The 9,789-nt window shown below is 35.3% G+C and overlaps 1 long non-coding RNA gene across 1 annotated transcript; it reads right to left on the reverse strand.

Moving 5' to 3' along the window:
- Positions 1 to 3,560: 3,560 nt before the first annotated feature.
- LOC137817380 (uncharacterized) lies at positions 3,561 to 8,056 on the reverse strand. The gene is made up of 2 exons (XR_011081957.2): positions 6,513 to 8,056; positions 3,561 to 4,072 (listed from the first exon to the last, which is right to left on the reverse strand). It is a non-coding gene; the product is annotated as an uncharacterized LOC137817380 (long non-coding RNA).
- Between the last annotated feature and the right edge of the window lie 1,733 nt (positions 8,057 to 9,789).

Here is a 9,789-nt window from a genome sequence, read left to right on the forward strand (position 1 = left end):
TTGGTGAGTTCTTGATTTTAGAACCATGATCCAACTTCTAAGAAAGTGCCTCTATATTTTCCAGCTCAAGGTGATTCCTCAAAGTGTCAAGAATCTTGTTCTATGTGGCTATTGGAATCACATCACACTATAGGAGTGATAAACAATGGATTTCAAGAAATAAGAATGAAAAAACTTGAATCTAGTTTTTTTGGGGTAGTTGCATAAATTTATTGTATATATTTGATAGATGAGTCTCAATAGTAATGATAAACATTTGTTTTCAAAAAATTAGCATGAAAAGACTTGAAACTAGTTTTTTTGTGGTAGTTGAATGAATTTATTGTATATATTTGATATATGAGTCTTTAGATAGTTTATAATAGTGATAAACATTCATTTACCAGAAATTAGCATGAAAAGACCGGAAACTAGTTTTTTTTTGTAGTTGCATGAATTTATTGTGTATATTTGATAGATGAGTCTCAATAGTAGTGATAAACATTGGTTTTCAAGAAATTAGGATGAAAAGACTTGAAACTAGTTTTTTTGGGGTAGTTGCTTGAATTTATTGTATATATTTGATAGATAAGTCAATATTGGAGTGATAAACATTGGTTTTCAAGAAATAAGCATGAAAAGACTTGAATCTAGTTTTTTTGTCGTAGTTGCATGAATTTATTGTATATATTTTATACATGAGTCTCTATAGTAGTGATAAACATTAGTTTTCAAGAAATTAGCATGAAAAAACTTGAAAATAGTTTTTTTTTGTGGTACTTGCATGAATTTATTGTATATATTTTATGCTGAGTCTTTAGAATGTTTATAATAGTGATAGACATTGATTTACAAGAAATTAGCATAAAAAGACTCAAAACTAGTTTTTATGTGATAGTTGCATGAATTTATTTTATGTATTTGATAGATGAGTATTTAGATAGTTTATAATAGTGATAGACATTGATTAAAAAGAAATTAGCATGAAAAGACTTGAAACTAGTTTTTTTTGGGGAAGTTGCATGTATTTATTGTATATATTTGATAGATGAGTCTTTAGATAGTTTATAATAGTGATAGACACTGATTTACAAGAAATTAACATAAAAGGATTCGAAACTGGTTTTTTTTTGTGGTAGTTGCATGAATTTATTGTATATATTTGATAGATGAGTCTCTACAGTAGTGATTAACATTTGATATGATTCCAATAGCAAGATATAGATGATTCTTTGACATTTTATGGAATCAACTTGAGTTGGAGATTGAATAGGCACTTTTATAGAAATGGATCAATGTTTTATGTTTCAAGAACTCCCCAAAACTTGCACCAAACACCAAAGCTCACATGGAAATCCCATTTCTTGTCAATTGAACCGATTAAAAGATGCAAGAATGCAAATGAACCGATTAAATGTCTTGACAATTGAAATGCACCGAACAAAGTAAGCTAGAATGAAGATGAATCTTTTAAACTCAGCAAGGAAGAAGATGAACCGAATAAAATGTGAAATAAAGGCAAAGCACCGAATAGAATTGCAAGAAAAGGCCTAAGACATATTTTATGAGTTCAAATGGACATGGAAATGGAAGAAATAGATGGAGAAGAAGGAAGACTTATGTGGTTGTAGTTCTTGGTTGATGAACACGCCACTTGAAGTGTGAAAGCTCCAAGATAAGTGTGAATTGCCGCCACTTGAGGAACCAAGGCACTCAAGATGAGACTAGAAAGAGGAGAAGACAAGTTCTCACTACACTCAATCACCAATTTGGGAGAGTTTTGTTACTTCAAATACCAATTCTGAATTTAGAAGGACCCAAGCCCTCCTTATATAGGAGAAGGACTGGTCAAAGAGTTACACAAAGCTTACATAAGAAGCTAACCAAAGGTCCCTTCCCTTTTACCTACTCTAGCGCCTAGAGTGAAGACATGAAGAGTCAGCTTCTAGAAAATTCTAAACTAATGCCTAAAGATGCTTTACAAAAGAGGTATCTAAGGTTTTCCTCTAAGCACCTTCCTAAACACTATTCTATATTATTTACAATTTTATACAAAAGAAACTATAAAGAGAGATATTTAATTGAAGCCCATTATTGAAAGCTTGTAGACTTCTTTGGCTATAGGCTTGATCCTCTCTTTATTTTATGTCTTCTTTTAATTTTGAGAAGACTAGAAGGAAGAACTTCAAATGTGTGGGTGAATGACCTCTTCCTTCATTAATAAAAGCCTCCCCTAAACACCAAAACTCACATGGAAGTCCCATTTCTTGTCAATTGAACCGATTAAAATGCTTAAGAATGCAAATGAACCGATTAAATTGCTTTAAAATTGAAAAGAACCGAACAAAGCCATAGAAAATGAAGATGAACTGATTATATTCAAGAAAGAAGAAGATGAACCGAACAAAATGGCAAAAGAAGCTAAAACACCGAATAGAAGTGCAAGAAAAGACCTAAGACATGTTTAAGGAGTTCAAATGGACATGGAAATGGAAGAAATAGATGGAGAAGAAGGAAGACTTATGTGGTTGTAGTTCTTGCACTACAAAAAAAAATGTATATTGTGGCGGTTATTTTCGTATAAATTGGCGTTTATAACCGCCACAATATACGCTTGTTGCGGTTTCCCAAACCGCCATAGAACTGGCCGCCACAAAGTTTAATGTGGCGGTTTTACGCTACCCGCCGCAACACCCGCCACTTTAAACATAGTGTAAATAGTGGCGGTTTTTATATGTAAGTAGTGTCAGTCATTGAAAAATATTTTGGCACCATAATATACGTAAGTAGTGTCAGTTATAAATGTCGCAATTTACATTCATTGAAGAAGATTCTGGCGCCATAATATACATAAATAGTGACATTTTTAACTGACGTAATTTTAATTCTGAATAAATAAAATTTAACCACCACTTTTTTATAATCTGTTTTATACAATTATAAAATTTAACCACCACATTTTTATAATCTGTTTTATACAATTATAAAATTTAACCACCACTTTTTCATAATAAAATAAAATAATGTATAAAATTATAATCATTCATTCATTTCATTGAAAATTAAAGCACACATAATAATTTTCGAAAGTTTATATAATTTAAAATTAAAACACATAAAAAGTTCATACATTCCTAATCAAATTTAAAATTACAACAAAGTTCAAGTAACATCATTTCGGTAATTGTTCAAGTTCCACAACTTCCCATAGTGCCTCTGATGTGTCCACCGAAAGGGGTTTTGCTTCAGAACTTGGTAGGTACTGCTTGAAATCAGTGCGCACTCTCCATCCTTTATCATAAGCCAAAGTGTGCCTATCCTTTTGAAACAGAGTGTTAATACGCAGTATACCTGATGGAAAAACGATCTTCTTCTAGTAATGATCTTTGTAATTTCTTCTTTGGATGAATGATGAAGGAGATATGATGAGCGGAAGCATTAAAGAAACTCAAGAGGAGTTTCCATGGATTGAAGTGGAGTAGGAATTTGTGAGAGTGAGAGGTAAGGCCAACTCACTAGGAAAGAGTCTAGGCTAAGTCTTGAAGGAGACTAACCTAGGGAGAACTTAAGAACAAGTAGAATGGCCAAAATTAGGCAACATTTCATTACTAATTCCAAGTTAAAGAAATACATGTATAAGAGACTCCTATTTATAGGATAAAGTCTCTCAAAAACTCTCAAATGAGAGTGTGACAAGTGTCACCACCTTATTGGTGCAAATCCTCTCCATTAAGAAGAAGACATGTGGAGACTCATGTCTTCCTTGCCTACATTTCTATTTGGACCCCTCTTTTACTATTTTACACATTACTTTGTTTTCTATTTACATCTTTCTCTACTTTGGCCCAAAATACAAGGCCCAAAACTTCCTAACTACTCTATACAATTTTTACAAGGCTAAGAAGAAGAAAAAGACTTTACAAACTCTTCATTAAAGCTCGATCTTCGTCTATCTTCTTGGCCGAAAGTTTTGAGGCTGGACGGTTTCCATCATCCCCTCCCTCTTGAAAAGGATCTGTCCTCAGATCTGAATGATGCTCAATGACAGCAACCTCTGTTTATTTGATGGTTTCCTCCTGGGTCAAATGTCAATCTGCAATAAACATCAAACAAACATGAGATAAATTTCCTTTTTAGAAGAAAATTAAAAGAAAAGAAAACTAAACAAAAATAAGTCCCCTTTTCTTTAAAATTCTTTTTAAAGAAAAACATAAGGCCCATTTCAAAAATATTTTTGTTCACTTTGTGTTGTTTATTGCCCAAGCTAGGCAACAACATCACAAAGTATTGTTTTTGATATTTTTGTGAAGAAGAATGAGCATTATATAATTGAAAAGAAGAGTTCAAAGTATTGCAATCCCCCTTTAAGGATTCTTTCTCAACCATGCTTTCAGGGGGTGTCATAAAAGACTCTTCTTCTTTGTGGGTTTCCTCTTCTTCTTCCTTTTCAATCAAACATTCTTCTGTATTTTCTGTGGAGGAAATATTTATATCTATATTTGGTTCAGCTCCAAACATAGATTTTTCTTCAAGCACATCCTCACAAGGGTTTTCTAGAGAAGATAAAATGTTATCGATATCTGATTCAACTCGAAAAAAAGAGTTTTTTGTACTTTCCTTTTTCTCATTCTCTTCTTTCTTTCTGACAAGAGCTTGGAATTTTTCTCTAAACTCCTTTTCTCTTCTAACATATTCTTTTTCTCTGTATATAAAATTTCTTCCTTTTTCTACAAGCTCTTTCATTTCTTCTCTAAGCTTTTTCTTTTTCACATATGAAGGTGGAACAAACTTTCTTCTCATACACATCTTAAATTCATCCAAATTCAATATTTCTGATTTTCTACCAATTCTAACATCTGCTTCCCTTTGTATCCACCAAGACCTAGCATATTCTTGAAAACTTAGGGTAGCCATGAAAAATCTACTCAATTCATCCAATTGATGTTTTTCAAAGATTTGATCAACTTTTGTTTCCCATTCTAAATATGCTTCAACATTTTTATTTCCATCAAAGTAAGGAATGTATACTTCAGGCTCGATAGAATAATATAAACTTCTAGGCTCAAAACGCATCCCTTCCTTTTTTTGATAATGAGGGTTATAAATCTTTCTTCTACTATGATGATAAGTATACATAGACATATTTAAGCTTTGTATTTAAAAGATTTTTCACAAGAAGGAAAGTGAGTTTAGCACACAAGGTAAATTCCCAGGAAAGAGAGGTGGGTCACAATGGACACTCTTAAGTACCAAGTCTTTCCTAGCCAGAACTTATCCCAATGCACTTCACAAATCTCCTTCCAATGAAAACTTCTTCAACACAAACAAAGAGTTTTCTAAAGAAAGAAACTAAAAGAAAGTTTTTTTAAAAACTAAGAATTTAAATTGCAAAAATTTAAACTAGACGACTCCTAATGGTGAGGCTTGTTGGCACTTGTGAACCTTCAAGACACACTCACCGTCTAAAGCGTGTATCTAATAAGAAAATTAAAGAAAATTTGTAGGAGATGGAAGAACACCAAAGGCTCTTCCAAGACACCTAAAGTAAAGATAATGGCCAAATTACAAAACAATTGAAATCACACAAAATTTGAAAAAAAAATCTTCAAAGTTCTCTTCTCTTTTCTCACAAGTGTTTCTCTCCAAGCCTTTACTTGTTTGTCCTCCAAAGGTGAGTACCCCTTGCAAAGTCCTTTGCCTTCTCTTAGGATGCTACCTAGAAGTTAGCTCAATTCTCACAAAGAACAAATTCAAGGTATATTCCACTTCAAGAGGTCAATAATAAAAGCAATAAAAGCTCAATTTGAAGAGTGAAACTCAAAGGAGATTAGAGATGACAAACACAAAGATTATCCATAAAATCAAGACAAGCAAGAAATTAAAGGTTTTCAAGAAAGTAAGCACTCAAAAGAAGCACCTAAAGATTGGCACTAGAATTGGATTACAAAAAGAAAAACAAAGAATGATGAAAATTCTTAGTAGACCATGAAATCCAAAATGTTGCTGCCCAATGTAGCTTGGTCCAAAGAACTCAATTCTCACGGGTCCCGCGCTAAGGAACTCCAATTGCCAAATTTCTCACCAAAATTTACGCTCCCTCATTATTCAACAAATTGCATTTAACTTTAAAGCATGGGTCCCACCGTGTGATTGCAAATTCCAGTAGCTGCCAATACACACTTCTAATTACTCAACACATAAGTAATTTTTGGTTAGTTAAAAGCACCCACAATCACGCTTTCACCAATTCAACAATTTCTAATTTGCTTTCACTGATTCTACTTTAATTTCTTCAATTAATTGCACACCTTGGTAGTACTTGATTCACCTGCACCTTCGCCACACCATTTCTCATCAAATTCTTCAAATTTACGGACCCCACAATTCACTGCATCAGCTTCAATCAATTTGTAATTCACAAATTGAATTCAAATGCAGACATACTTTTTTTTATTTAATTAAAATCTGCACCAAAATGATCAACAATTTCAAGCAATCAAATCTAAATCAGAACAGCTAATATGAAGACCTACGATTGTCAATTGCAATTTTAAAATTCACCAACAGCTTCACTTTGCCAATTTCACAAGCTAAACCGGAAAATTCTGCATCAAGACTTGCACCAGTAAAATTCTTGCTTCAACAAAATTGAACCAATTTAGTTTCCGCACTTTGCTTTCTCTATCTCACTTTTCTTGCATTCAATGAGGCAATTTTAATTAAATCTCTGGATCAATACACCAACCAATTATGCGCCGAAATTTTACTCAATTAAGCATTGCATCGTAAACACCAATTATGAACCAAATGATGCAAACAATTCAAGTCATCATACTACATCACAACATCGTGATCAATTCATCAAACAGTTTCAATGCACAAAATTATACCACCAAATTTTACTAATCAAAAGAGAAACTGCACACCAATTTCGAAACCAATCACCGCTGCATCAATACCAGAAACATCAAGGGAAACACCAGAATTTATTAAAAAAAATTGAATGAATCTAATTTTTTTTTTAATTCAATTAGGCAAATAAACCTCCACTACACACATGCATACTCCAGCTGCTGCCAAAATTTAAACCACAGAGGAATTTAAGCAAACAACTTATCTGCAGTTCTTGTTTACGTAGTTGCAAAACCAAAATTCTCACTAAACAATACGAACTCCAGCTTCAATTGATTTTGGTTCTGCACTCCAAACTGCTCTGTTCAACGCAGATGCCAAATTTCACTCTAATTCTAGAAATCATTTGAATGAAACACGCACCGATTCAAAATGAACAAATTGCAACCCACCGTTCACCTATTCTCCGATTAATCTTCTCCAAAATCGCTCCACAATACGAAGAACAATGAACGCAAAAGGTAGAACCAAAAATCTTCGGAATCGGAAGTGAAAGCGGAAGAAGAACTTACATGAATCAATTCATTCTTCACTGCTTTAATTCTTCGATTTTCAATTCACCAGACCAACTCGATCGTGATTCAAACAGATTTCTCCGGTCGTCTTCTCCGTTCACCGATTTCACTGGAAAACGCCACTGTCGTTTGCGATTCCTCCGTTCACAATTCCTCCGCGCGCGATTCCGATTTAGGTCATCGGAAATCACAAACCTCCGTTTTGCACCGTTACTATTCTTTGATCAATCTTCGCACACCGATTCAAAATGAAGCCGAAGAAGAAAAATGATGCAGAAGATGAAGAACAACAATGCAAATCGCAGAGAAAATTTTCAAGAATAAAGTCCGAGAAACCTAAACCAGATCTGCTATTCGTACCTCTGGATTCACTGTACCACCACAATTTCCAAGATTCCGCAAGAACTGGCCCGATTACTGTGCACACCACTGAAATGCTTTTTGAACCACGAAATTTTTTCGGAAAATTTTCGAAAATGAATTTTGAGAGAATGACAATGGAAACCTAAGTCAAAGAAAATTGCTAATGATCTAGTAGCAATTTATGAACTCAAAAATGAAAATCAAATGCACTCAAGAGCTCTAATCTATGAAGAAATTTGAAAAAAATATCAAAAAGTTCAACTAATGGAGTTTATGACAAATTTGGACTAAACATGACTCTAGACAAAACATATATGATTATAAAATCAAAATGACTCAATTATATGAAAATTTCACCGAACAAATTTGAAGAAAACTCAAAAAATTCAAAAGCACACATGAACATGAACACAAGAACACCTAAAAGCACATACATGAAGGTTCAAGTAAGAACAATTAATTTGAACCGAACAAAAAGACAAAAAAAACACAAAATCAATCGGTAAACATTCAAGACAATCAAGAACATTATGAACAACACGGAATTTAGAAAAAAAATAGAAGAAGATCTTACAACCATAGCTCTGATACCAAATGATGGAAAAACGTTCTTCTTCTATTAGTGATCTTTGTAATTTCTTCTTTGGATGAATGATGAAGGAGATATGATGAGCGGAAGCATTAAAGAAACTCAAGAGGAGTTTCCATGGATTGAAGTGGAGTAGGAATTTGTGAGAGTGAGAGGTGAGGCCAACTCACTAGGAAAGAGTCTAGGCTAAGTCTTGAAGGAGACTAACCTAGGGAGAACTTAAGAACAAGTAGAATGGCCAAAACTAGGCAGCATTTCATTACTAATTCAAAGTTAAAGAAATACATGTACAAGAGACTCCTATTTATAGGATAAAGTCTCTCAAAAACTCTCAAATGAGAGTGTGACAAGTGTCACCACCTTATTGGTGCAAATCCTCTCCATTAAGAAGAAGACATGTGGAGACTCATGTCTTCCTTGGCTACATTTCTATTTGCACCCCTCTTTTACTATTTTACACATTACTTTGTTTTCTATTTACATCTTTCTCTACTTTGGCCCAAAATACAAGGCCCAAAACTTCCTAACTACTCTATACAATTTTTACAAGGCTAAGAAGAAGAAAAAGACTTTACAAACTCTTCATTAAAGCTCGATCTTCGTCTATCTTCTTGGCCGAAAGTTTTGAGGCTGGAAGGTTTCCATCACAGCCACTCAGGGTATTGAATCTCCCTGATGTGGCCAGCACTCAACAGCTTCTACGTTTCGTCCTTCACCACCTGCTGTCACTCCTCATTAAACTTTCTCCTTCTTTGGCGCACGGGGCGGACCGTGGCGTCCATGCTGAGGTGGTGACACAGGAAATCAGGGTTGATACCGGGCATATCCGAGGCGGACCATGCGAAGGCATCCAGGTGGTGCGAAATTACTTCTGCCACCCCTTCCTATTCTTTCGGGCTCAACAAACTTCCTAACTTGAATGTCTTGCCGCCAATCTCCCTCTCTACGGCGTTGGCCGCCGGTTGTTCCCTGCTATCCTCCTCGACGGGCGCCGCCTCTTCCACGGGCGCCGTGTCGTTAGGGCCTTCCTCCATGTGGGCATCTGTTTCTGGCGTCGCCCTCGCGGGTGCGGCCTCGCTAGGCGTCGGCGCAGCGGGCGTCGCCTCAATCATCGTCATATCTGTACACGACGGACGTTTGTACAACATGAACACGCCTCTCTTCGTTTTCAGGCTGTTCTCATAGCATTTTCTTGCTTCTTCCTGATCTGACTTGATGACTATCACCTTGCCACTGATGTCTGGAAGCTTCATCTTCATATGGCGTGTGGAGGCTACTGCGTTCAACTCCGGCCTGCCCAACAAGATGTTGTAAGCGGAGCTGGCGTTCACGACCAAGTACCGGATACTTTCGGTACGCAAGGCCTCTCCGTCCGTGAACGTAGTCCTCAATTCCAGGTAGCCTCGGACTTCCACCTGGTTGTCCGCAAAC

The sequence above is a fragment of the Phaseolus vulgaris genome, chromosome 1, assembly GCF_051622355.1.
Source record: "Phaseolus vulgaris cultivar YP4 chromosome 1, ASM5162235v1, whole genome shotgun sequence".
NCBI lineage: Eukaryota > Viridiplantae > Streptophyta > Magnoliopsida > Fabales > Fabaceae > Phaseolus > Phaseolus vulgaris.